This window comes from Saccopteryx leptura, chromosome 8, assembly GCF_036850995.1.
Source record: "Saccopteryx leptura isolate mSacLep1 chromosome 8, mSacLep1_pri_phased_curated, whole genome shotgun sequence".
Classification (NCBI taxonomy): domain Eukaryota; kingdom Metazoa; phylum Chordata; class Mammalia; order Chiroptera; family Emballonuridae; genus Saccopteryx; species Saccopteryx leptura.
The window spans coordinates 8,129,976-8,142,642 of NC_089510.1; the positions used below are offsets into that span (position 1 = coordinate 8,129,976).

At 43.5% G+C, this 12,667-nt stretch overlaps 1 non-coding gene across 1 annotated transcript; it reads right to left on the reverse strand.

Annotated features, from left to right (window-relative positions):
• Positions 1-984: 984 nt before the first annotated feature.
• Positions 985-1,060, reverse strand: TRNAG-GCC (transfer RNA glycine (anticodon GCC)). Its single transcript has one exon. It is a non-coding gene; the product is annotated as a tRNA-Gly (tRNA).
• Positions 1,061-12,667: the final 11,607 nt, after the last annotated feature.

Consider the following 12,667-nt stretch of genomic DNA (forward strand, 5'->3'; position numbering starts at 1 on the left):
GATAGATAGGGACAGACAGACAGGAACGGAGAGAGATAAGAAGCATCAATCATCAGTTTTTCATTGCGTGTTACAACACCTTAGTTGTTCATTGATTGCTTTCTCATATGTGCCTTGACCGCGGGCCTTCAGCAGACCGAGTAACCCCTTGCTGGGGCCAGCGGCCTTAGGTTCAAGCTGGTGAGTTTTTGCTCAAACCAGATGAGCCCGAGCTCAAGCTGGTCACCTTGGGGTCTTGAACCCGGGTCCTCTGCATCCCAGTCTGACGCTCTATCCACTGCGCCACCACCTGGTCAGGCACCATGCCAGAGTCTTGGCGATGCTGGAATACAGCTCTGTGGTATTCCCGCAAGACTGTCACGGAATACCGCGCAAAGACGGAGCGCCGTGGTCCAGCTAGAGTCGCTTTTGACTACTGGAGAGAACTCTCTTATAGCATGTTTGGACATTTCATTCTGGATTTTGAAATGAAAAATAACCCTCAAACTTTTCCCTTTCTCATTGGACATGCCATATCACAATTTAATGTGACACTGAATGGCAGTGTCCAGATCATGTCCCCAGGACAGAGGTCATAGTGGGGATGCCTAGCTCTGAAGCAGGGGTAGGCAAATCATATACAAATCCAGCGCCCTGGCTGCTTTTGTGTGCTCTGTGAGCCAGGAGTGTATTTTTATATTTTTTTAAAATTTTTTTGGTATTTTTTTCTGAAGTTGGAAACGGGAAGGCAGTCAGACAGACTTCCCGCATACGCCTGCCCGGGATCCACCCGGCATGCCCACCAGGGGGTAATACTCTGCCCATCTGGGTCATTGCTCTGTTGCATCCAGAGCCATTCTAGCACCTGAGGCAGAGGCCACAGAGCCATCCTCAGCGCCCGGGCCAACTTTGCTCCAATGGAGCCTCAGCTGCGGGAGGAGAAGAGAGAGACAGAGAGGAAGGAGAGGGGGAGGGGTGGAGAAGCAGATGGGCGCTTCTCCTGTGTGCCCTGGCCGGGAATCGAACCCGGGACTCCTGCACGGCAAGCCAATGCTCTACCACTGAGCCAGCCAGCCAGGGCCTATTTTTATATTTTTAAATGGTAAAAAAATAAAATAAAATCAGAAGGATAATATTTTGTATCACAATAAAATGATATGAAATAGAAATTCCAGTGATTATAAGTAAGGTTTTATTGGAACACTGCCATGCTCACTCATTTACACTCGTCCATGTTTGCTTTCTCCATAGTGACGCTTTCTCTACAGGAAGCACTTGTGACATGAGACCCTCTAGTGCCCGAAGCCTAATACACTCACTACACCGTCCTTTGCAGAAAGAGCTCGCTGAGGCCGGTCTAACACCGCAGACTGTCCACGGCACTGTCCCGGCCAGTTCTCCCAGGGCACCGAGTAACGCCCCTACAGGGGTGGGGACGACAGTCCCTCCTCTGTGACGATCGATCGGCGGTCTCTGAAAAACACAAATCTTTGTTCTTCTGTTATTTTCTAACGCATCTATAGCTTATTCCCAGAGACAAATGTCTAATATCTATATTTACAACCATATTCAGTGACTTAACATAAGAAATAAAAGGAAAACTTCCATATCTTTCGTGAATTATGATGTATGTAAAACAAGTCCTAAAAAATCCAAGACACCCCACCCCTAAGAAATCCCTGCAGTTTATCTGAAGGTGGTTCTGCAATGTACCTGAAAATGCATTACATATGTAAATGCAAAGGGACTGGGGGTGTGCCCAGACCTCTGCCGTGTTTCTACTGCCCGTGCTTAACACATCACGATGATTTCTGCAAATATTCACCAATCGCAGCCTGGGACACAGCCAGTAGTTGTTACAAAAGCAACATGCAGCACTCACAGTGACCACAGTATCAAGCTGAGGTCAGCAGGGCTACCCCCCGACATCGATGTCTAAACCAGGGGTCCCCAAACTTTTTACACAGGGGGCCAGTTCACTGTCCCTCAGACTGTTGGAGGGCTAGACTATAAAAAAAAACACCTATGAACAAATCCCTATGCACACTGCACATATCTTATTTTAAAGTAAAAAAACAAAACAGGAACAAATACAATATTTAAAATAAAGAACAAATAAGTTTAAATCAACAAACTGACCAGTATTTCAATGGGAACTATGCCCCTTTCACTGACCACCAATGAAAGAGATGCCCCTTCTGGAAGTGTGGCGGGGCCAGATAAATGGCCTCAGGGGGCCGCATGCGGCCCGCGGGCCATAGTTTGGGGACCCCTGGTCTAAACTGTGGCTACTTAGTCATCATCACGTGGCTTCCATCCTGGCCTTCTCTCAGGCCACACCTGTGGGGGTTCTCACTTTTATCCGCTTCAGACCTGGTTTTCCCAGGATTCCCGGAAGCCACCAACCAGAAGTGTAAGATATATCCGCCATTCCCCGTTTATTCCCTGTCTACACTGTGGAAAGTTCCGGTGCCCAATGCCTTTGTCTCTCTAACCTCTTTCTTTACCCTCAGTGCTGTCACTTGTCACCTTGAGGCTAGGCTCTGCAATCGGCTCTTAAGTAGGTTTTCTAGTTCCCATAATCTGGAGTCTGTGGATTTGTAAAAAGATCGCTCATTGGCTTCAAGCTGTCTCCAAGCATCCTAGACGGTGCCCGTATGTGGTGTTCTGAATGACTGAAGGGTGAGAGGTCAGCATGCGAAGGGTTCAGGAGGTGTCAGTGCCTCAGGGGCTGCAGTGTGACCTGCCGAGAGGGGTTCTAGCGGAGCAGGGCTGATGGTGACTGACTGATGTCTCCCTCCCTCCTCTCTCTGCACTGTTCTCTGCAGGCACTTAGCACTCACTGCCCTCGTAGGCTGTAACTTAGAAGGGGTGGCACGGATTTTAGGTCGGCTTCACTGCGGTTGGAATCACTACAAGCGGATGACTTGTTGCTTCATTAACTGATCAAGAGGTATGATAATTATGGGCACTGGAAACTGGTAACAATTGTCCCTTATTTTAAAATCTATGTAACAACAACCCGGGCTCAGATAGCTGGGCGTAGGCTTATGTGTTAACATGCATCCGAGTGAGTCTTAGAATTCATGTTTTGTCATGCTTGTCAGGTGAGACATGATCTGTAAATTCTTCAGTTTGGTCTGCTGGTGTTAAGTGTTCTGCTTTGGGGGTAGGTGGGAAGTGGCCTGGTTGTCGTGTCAAAGATGAGGAGCAGAAAGCATGTGAACACCGGACAGGATGATGTCGATGTCAATGACAGAGAGGAAGGCAGAGGTAAGTTCCCGTAGGCGACGGAGAAGGCACGGGGCTCTCTATTCATGGTCATGTTCACTAGAAACACAGCCAGCCTGCGAACTCACTGATACTTTGTGCAGGAGAAGTCAGTGAAAAGGAGAGCAGAGTGATTTAAAGGAAAATATTAGAGAACTCCAGTGAGAGGTGATTGAAATGACAAACCGTGCTGAAAGTCGAGGTGAATGAGGAATCCTGTTCAGGAGCTCTGATTGACCCCAAGTTCTTTTGCCCAACTGTGAGGTCTTGGCAGATGACACGGCTCATCAACCTTAGACTCTTTTCCTATAAAATGATTGTTGTTTTTGACATGTTTTGTTGGGGACCGAAATATAAACAGGGTATTTTTACAATCTGGATATCTCGAGGACAGCGGTGTTGGGCCCAACCCCCCACCTCACCTGCCTAGTTAACAAAGAGCTACACCTGATTCTCACTCGTCCCAGTCATGTTCTCTGGAAGAGGCTGGAAGCTAGTTTCTTATTGGTGTAAAGTTAGATTTGAATGGTATGGTGGGGGTTGTCTTTGAGTTGCCTTGGAAACAACTGAATTGCTAATGGACCACGTTTTTCCCTGAATAAAGACGGATGGATCTTGGGGAACAGCCATGTTACGGCTAAGGAACAGTAGAGACTGCCGTGGCGTCCTCCTGAACCTGTGTGTGTGTGTGTGTGTGTGTGTGTGTGTGTGTGTGTGTGCGCGCGCGCGTGTGTGTGTATATATATCTTTAAGTCTCTATCAATTATTCAATTCCATACCTTTTCCCACTCGAGACCCCCTAATAGACTTGTCGCGGCTAGACCGCGACAATTGGCGCCCATATCTGTGGCCATCGAATAAGGGAGAGAGGAGAGGTCATGGAACCCCCCCAGAAGTGAGCACACGAAGTAAGTATAAAGCTTTTAGAGAGTGAAGCTTTAAGTAGAGTGTGTGGGGGGAGTATAGTAATAAAGTAATTTGGGAGTAAATAACCATGGGACAGATAGGTTCAAAAGTGAGGGACCTTTTTCTCTTTGTACAAATGTTTTTATTTGAGAAAAAGTTATTTGATCAGTATGAGGTAGAAACAGAGGAATGTAAATATGAGAACAACTGGAGTCTGAGGATAACTCGGGAGATGAGAACACCGCGGCTGTGGCCATTTTAAACTCTGCGCCTCCGCCGCCCTCTGCTCCCAAGGTCTTTGTCTCGGACCCTTGGAGATCCCGGCTCCAACAAGCTTGGGATCAGGCTCGAGATGCAGGGGAAGAAATGGAGGAATTCAGCAATATTAGGCAAGGTCCCCATGAGCAATATCAAGAATTTGTTTCATGGCTAATTCAAACAGTCAAAAGAATAGTAGAGGATAAAAAGGTAGGAAATACTTTAATAAAGCAGTTAGCACAGGGGTCGGGAAACTTTTGGCTGAGAGAGCCATGAACACCACATATTGTAAAATGTAATTCTGTGAGAGCCATACAACAACCTGTGTACGTTACACATTATCCAATAAAAATTTGGTGTTGTCCCGGAGGACAGCTGTGATTGGCTCCAGCCACCCGCAACCATGAACATGAGCGGTAGGAAATGAATGGATTGTAATACATGAGAATGTTTCATATTTTTAACGTTATTATTATTTTTATTAAAGATTTTTCTGCAAGCCAGATGCAGCCGTGAAAAGAGCCACATCTGGCTCGCGAGCCACAGGTTCCTGACCCCTGGGTTAGCATATGAGAATGCCAGTCAGCTTGTCAGGCTGCACATCGGCCTCACCGCAAGAAGGGAGATATAGGGGATTGTATCAGAATATGTGCCGATGTTGGATCTTCATACATGCAAGGTCTTGCTTTTACCACAGACGTTAAGGCAAGAATTCCAGGGTATTTTGATAAAAGGCAAAACAAATGAAAAAAGGAAGGTCAGGAAAGTACTGCTGCTCATAGACCTTGTTTCCAGTGCGGGGGTGTGGGACATTTTGCTAACAGTTGCCCTACTGACCCTGATGTCAGTCTCAGCCTCCCCTTCCAGGGCAGCCAGCTCCTAAAACTCCGGACCTCTGCCCACGCTGTAAAAAAGGGAAACATTGGGCGAATGAGTACAAGTCTAAATATACTACTGAAGGGCATGTAATTCAGGGAAACAGACAATGGGGTCCTTTCCGGCCCCATCAAACAATAGGGGCAATGTCGGTGTTTCCTCAGCAAATACTGATTCCAGCAGGCCAAACATTGCCCAGCTGTCCCAGGCAACAACAGGCAGTGCAGGACTGGACCTCAGTCCCACCTCCCAATTCATATTAACTCCAGAGATGGGACCTCAAGCTATACCCACTGGAATTTTTGGGCCACTTCCTAGTAACACAGTAGGACACTTGTTAGGCAGAAGTAGTTTAACTATGAGAGAAATTTTTGTACTCCCTGGAGTAATAGATTCAGATTATACAGAGGAAATTAAAGTAATGGCTCACACTCTGATATAGTCACTATCTCCCCTGTCATGAAAATTGCTCAATTAATCCTTTTACCTCTTTTAAGACAGGGCCAAACACTGCAAAAGGGACCCTGAGAGAATCGAGGATTTGGCTCCACTGATGCTGCCTATTGGATTCAAAAAATAGGTCAGGAATGCCCTGAAATGGAACTAACAATACAAGGGCGTAAATTTAAAGGACTTTTAGATACTGGAGCTGATGTATCTGTTGTTGCTAAGCTACACTGGCCCCTTCCTGGCCCACTTATGCAGCAGTCACAGAATTACAAGGTACAAGGCAGAGTAAATCCCCTCAACAAAGCTCTAGTTTTTTACAACAGGAAGATTAAGAAGGTCATTCTGGACTTTTTCAGCCTTATGTGCTCCCTGGATTGCCAGTTAATTTGTGGGGTAGAGATGTTTTGAAAAGTATAGGTGCGTTGCTTGTTAGTCCTAATAGTTTAGTCAGTGCTCAAATGCTTGATCAGGGTTTTTTGCCCACTAAAGGACTAGGGAAATAACAGTGGAGAATTCTCACCTGCATAGAAATCGCACCCAATTCCAGAAGGCATGGATTAGGGTATCAAAATTTAGCATAGGGGCCTTGGTAACTCCTGCTACCCCAATAATGCATTATGCAGACCCAATTACTTGGAAATCAGATAATCCTGTATGGGTAGACCAATGGCCCCTTTCTCAGGAGAAACTTAGGGCAGCTGCTCAATTGGTACAAGAGCACTTACAGCTTGGGCACATTGAACCTTCTAATAGCCCATGGAATACGGCTATATTTGTTATTAAAAAGAAATCAGGAAACTGGAGGCTATTACAAGATTTGAGAGCAATAAATAAGACTATGGAAATTATGAGCCCTCTCCAGCTAGGACTCCCTTCTCCTTCTGCTATTCCATGGAATTTTCACCTTGTAATTATTGACTTAAAGGATTGCTTTTTTACTATTCCTTTAAGCCCTCATGATTGCAAGCATTTGCATTCGCTTAATTTCCAGCGAATTAAGCTGCAAGCGTTTGCATTCGCTTAATTTCCAGCGAATTAAGAGCGATGCCAGTGGAGAGTTTGCCTTAGGTATGACTAACAGTCCTACCTTGTGCCAAAAACATGTTGCTCAAGCTCTCTCTCCAGGACAAAGGCAACACCCTGAAGTGCACATAATTCATTATGTGGATGATATTCTTATCGCTCATCCAGATAAAGACACTGTGCTGACTATTTTGCAACAACTAGAACATTCTTTGAAAGAATCAGGACTTTATATAGCTCCTGAAAAGGTACAACAATATTTGCCTTTCTCTTATTTAGGACAAATTATTGAGGGACAACAAATTTGTCCACAAAAATTAGAAATCAGAACAGATCATTTGAAAACTTTAAACGATTTCCAGAAATTATTAGGAGACATTAATTGGCTTAGACCTTCCTTGAAATTAACTACTGGGGAACTAAAACCACTTTTTAATATTCTTAGAGGCTCGGCTGAACAAGCTTCTCCTTGGCTACTTACACAGCTTCGGGCTATTAGAATTTAAGAATATTTAGAAGACTCAGATGTTTTTTAAAGTTGTATTATTATCTGATTTTCTTTAGTAAATAAAAAGACTTAAGATTTTGGAAAAATTACAGATTTTTCTTGTTATTCTCTAACTTTCTCTAAACTATCATTTTATTTCTTTTCTGTTCCATGCCTGGAAAGAGGGCGAAGGGAACACATGTTTGGATATGGCTAAACAGAGATCTCATACGGCCGTCTTGAGATTTTTCGAGAGAGAGTTCTGTTTAGTTTCTTATCCTTATTACATTCCTATTAAAATAGCCCTGCATAAAGATCAAGCAGGCCATGTTCTAATCTCTAAAATCCCGGGTTTCACTCTTGATTTGTGTAATTCTTGTTTCTGTTTAGTCTTTGTTTAATGTTGTCTAAATGTAATTTTTTAAGGCCTAAGTTAAGTTCTTGCATGCAAAAATTGGAAATGCTGGCTCTAATATTGAAAAAATAAAATGATATCATCCTTACAAATTTTTAATTTTAATTAGAATAAGTAAATTACACTCATTTAAATTTAAATAAAATGGAATGTGGATCCTAAAGACTTGCTAATCTGGCCAAACTGCTCCAAGCTTCAGAACTGCAAGCTGAAGGCTACAAAGCTTGAAACAGGGTGGATTTGCTTAATATAGGAAGATAACAAAAGTCACACTGGAATTTTCCAGCTTTAATATACTCTTTAAATTGCCTGTTAATTAATAGGGTAAAAATGTTTTGATAAGTATAAGAATATTGCTTAAAAATGCATTTACTATATTTTGTTAGAAGTTAACATAAAGACAAGTATTTCTTACAATCTTTGAAGTCAAGGTATTATAAAGTGTGCTCAACAAATGCTTAAAAGTTAATTGTAGGCCCTGGCCGGTTGGCTCAGTGGTAGAGTGTTGGCCTGGCGTGTGGGGGACCCGGGTTTGATTCCCGGCCAGGGCACATAGGAGAAGCGCCCATTTGCTTCTCCACCCCCCCTTCCTTCCTCTCTGTGTCTCTCTTCCCCTCCCGCAGCCAAGGCTCCATTGGAGCAAAGATGGCCCGTGCGCTGTGGATGGCTTCTTGGCCTCTGCACCAGGTGCTAGAGTGGCTCTGGATGTGGCAGAGCGATGCCCCAGAGGGGCAGAGCATCGCCCCCTGGTGGGCAGAGCGTCGCCCCTGGTGGGCGTGCCAGGTGGATCCCGGTCGGGCGCATGCAGGAGTCTTTCTGACTGTCTCTCCCCGTTTCCAGCTTCAGAAAAATACAAAAAATAAAAATAAAAAAGTTAATTGTAAATAATAAAAAAAAGGGGGGGAGTCATATCCTGGAACTCCTGCAAATCTTTTTTATCATGCTTTTTACTTTAAAAAATTTCTTTTGAATGCTGATGTACAGAGTTATTCAGCAGCTGAGAGACTCTGGAATCTTACAGGAGACACCAAACCTCTTTCTCCTGCAAACTTCTACCCTCTTTTATTTGATCCAGCTAATAATGCTGTTTTGTTTTTTTCCAATTACCTCCAGATATATGGAAAAAGTTTATATAGGCAGATGAGGACCCTCAAACCCCTCAGCGAGATCTTCTGAGCATGGCTTTTAAGATCTATAATGACCAAGAGGAACAGAAAAGGCAGACAGAGCCCAAAAGAGATCAGGCAAAATACCAGCTCTTGGCATACGCCTTTAAAGGCTCCAACACCCTGAAGGGGCCTCATAGAACTCCATCAGGGCCCTGCTTCAAGAGTGGAAAGGAAGGTCATTGAGCTAAAGCCTGCCAGGCTTCTTGGCCCCCACCAAAGCCTTACCTTTGCTGTGAGATAAAGGGACACTGGAAGGTAAGCTGCCCCCTCGCTCCTCTAAGGGAGGGTTCAGTCTCTTCCAGCCCTGCTCCAGCCACCTGTGACCTGACCTTGCCCAGCCTGCTGGGACTTGCCACTGAAGGCTAAAGGTGCCCAGGGCCATCGGCTCCATCTCATGTCTCTGTGGACAAGCCTAGAGTATTTCTTCCAAGTAGCAGGTAAACTGCTCTCATTTCTTATGGACACAAGAGCCACTTACTATGCTTTGTCTGAATATTCAGGTTTTTATTCACCCCTCGAAGATCTCTGTTGTGGGTGTTAATAGTCTTATTTTCTGCTGCTTTGTTTAATATATAGTGTCTTCTTTATTCTTCTTGCCTCAATGCCCCATGCCTATTTTAGGCTGAGACCTGCTTCTAATTTAGACGAATTTACCTCTGCCACCCAGCATAGTGTATCCCATGATTCTCTTCACCACGTCACTGTTGCAGAACTCCAAGGAAAGGCACCCTGGGTCCACCTCTCCAGTTTAAAGAAAACAGAAGCTCCATCTCATATGTGCTGCAGGTGGCTTTTCCAGTCTACCTGAATCATTGTCAACTAGAAGCAGTGGTCATTGTGACTTGGACTCTAGCTGCAAAGTGTGGAAATGTGATCACAACTCCAGTGCCTTGTGGAATTTTCCTGAATGTGTGTGACTCCTGCTCCTTGGGACAGTTCTCAGGCTGAAGTGGGGTTGGGTTACATTTACAAATAACGTGAAGCGGTGATGGTGTCAACACGGACTTGGTGAAATTATATTAACATCTTAAGAACATTTAAGACTGTAAGAATTTTATTTTAGATCCCGTTGTATTAGTTAAGACTTTGCTTGATAATCTAATAGGCTTTAATCACAACATTGTATTAGGACACTTGTTATAGTATCTGTTAGCATTGGCTATTTTAATTTTGTTGTTTATTTTATATTTTTCCAGTCTGCCTCCAAATCAGAACATGGGAATTCAGATAAGTATGAATCACAACACACGAATTGAAGCTTTAAAAAATACAGAAGGGGGGGGTCTGTTAAGGACCGAAATATAAACAGGGTATTTTTACAATCTGGATATCTTGGGGTTCAGAGGTGCTGGGCCTAACCCCCCACCTCATCTGCCTACTTAACAAAGAGCCATGCTTGATTTTTGCTTGTCCCAGCCATGTTCTCCAGAAAAGGCTGGAAGCTAGTTTCTTATTGGTGTAAAGTTAGATTTGAATGGTATGGTGGGGGTTGTCTTTGAGTTGCCTTGGAAACAACTGAATTGCTAATGGACCACGTTTTTTCCCTGAATAAAGACAGAGGTGTCTTGGGGAGCAGCCATGTTATGGCTGAGGAACAGTAGAGAATGTTTACCGTGCCATCCCCCTGAACCCTTCTATATGTAGAATATATATCTTTAAGTCTCTATCTATCATTTATTCAATTTCATACCTTTTCCAATTCGAGACCCCAGAATAGACTTGTTGTGGCCGGACCGCAGCAATGTTTCTTATAAAAATTAAATAAGGCCGCATTCAAATAGGAAAGTGACTTGTTGAAAACCAGTTGCATTATTGAGTATGGTTAGAAAAGGGAATGATCATACTTGAATCTTTCACTTGCTGGGGACCCTTCACACTTGACAACCGTGTAAATGTAAACAGGGTCTGAGAAATATAGGGTTTAAGAGCAGGGGCCTTGCTGTTTAAACTCAATTCAATTTTGCATTCTGGCTCTGAGTCACTTAACACCCTTTATCCTCAGCATTGTCACCTGGGCCAGTTTTGGCACCTGCCTCAGAAAAAATTTATGACAATGAAGCAACATATCTGAAACCTTTGGTACCTCATGCGCCAACTATGAATGAAATTGTAGACATTAATAAATAGGACACATTGAACTAGAATTAACTAGAATTAGTGACAACTGGCCTTTCAAGTTTCTGGTCATTTGGAAAGCAGAGTCAACAGTAAGACAGTAAATAGGAAACAAGGAGAAGTGCTTTGGCACAAAGCAGTTGTAGAATACTCCTCATAAATAGTCTTAAAACAAGCAAAAAATCCTAAGAGGTTTTTTTTTGTTTGTTTTTTTTTTTCAACTGACAGGGGAAAAAAAGACCCGGGTAACACTCCTGAGAAAACAAGAAGTGTAACATGTCACAGACGTCTTTCTGGGTCTCATTCTCGCAGGAGTCTTGGTTAGAAATTGACTAAAGAACATGAACCAGGAGGTCGGTTGCCAAAGAGCTGTGAACGAAAAACTGGATACCACAGACTCCACAAATATGTCATATTTCCAGAGCAAGCGTCCAAGTTTGGGTATCACATGTAAATTTTTGGCTTAAAACCAAGTCAGCTCTGCAGAGCTAAAGAGCGTGTTCTTATCCCACGTGCTTCTAGCTGAGTCACTGATTGTGCGATTCTATTTGCATCACCAACCTGCGTATTACTAACTATAAATCACTTGGCTGCTGGAGATGGGACTCTGATATGAGGCAGCACAGCTCTGTGGGCAACTGTCCAGATTGGAGAGCTGAGCTGCCCGGGTTTGAATCACACTGGCTTCCTGACCTACAAGCTTCGGTGACCTGGGGTCACTAACGTACCTTTATGTATTTCACCTGTAAAATGAAGACAGCATGACTATCCTCCTTTTAGGTTTTTTGGTGGTGGAATAGGGTTTAAATGAGTTGGTATTTATAAAATGTTTATAATACTCTTGTCGCAGAGGAAAGCCTCAATAAATACGAGCTGCTTTCAGTGGTGGAATTCAAATAATTTAAAAAACTGGTTCTCTGCCCTAATGACCATTTAAGTATGAAAAAAGATATTCCAAAAGGTGGTTTATTATTTTATGTATTTAATACTTAAATAAGAACAATAAAAGAGGTACACAAAACTAGATTATAAAAAGTTTTAAAATATTAATGAAAAAATATTAAATAATACCTGACAAAAAACAATAAAACTGTTATTTAAGATATTTCCATATTGCTTCTTGATTGGCGTCCTCACTTGCAATGTTTTTCCCCCCATGGACGGAATGACCATGACGATAGGCGCTTAGAATACGAGGTTGTGCAGATGAACGTAAAAAAAAAAAAAGCAAGGGATGTAAATTTATGATTTCCACACTGGGCAGCTGCCCAGGCGCCCACCTTAGAGAGAACCCTGATGACAAGTGCCATTGTAACTACCAGTTCACTGAACTCAACAAAAAATTAGGTATTGGTTCTGCCGAATTGGTGCAAACCGGCTGAAGCCCACCACGGGCTGTTTCATTATAAGAAGTTTTCCCCCTAAACCAGCAATTCTCAAAATGTAGCTGCTGGGAACCATCCGGAAGGCTTGTGAACACACAGACCCCTAAACCCACCCCTGCAATTTCTGATTCGGTGGGTCTGGGATGGAGCCAGAGCATTTGCATTTCTAACCAAGTCCAGAGCGAGGCTGATGCTGCTGGTCCCAGGACCACCCCCTGAGAACCGCCGCCCTAAAACATTCCTTCCAGATTCTCAGCAAAAGCTTAAATAGAATGTAACTAGAGGGAGTGAAGGGTCATTTTAATGCTATTAATTCAGTGTTACGAGGCACTGT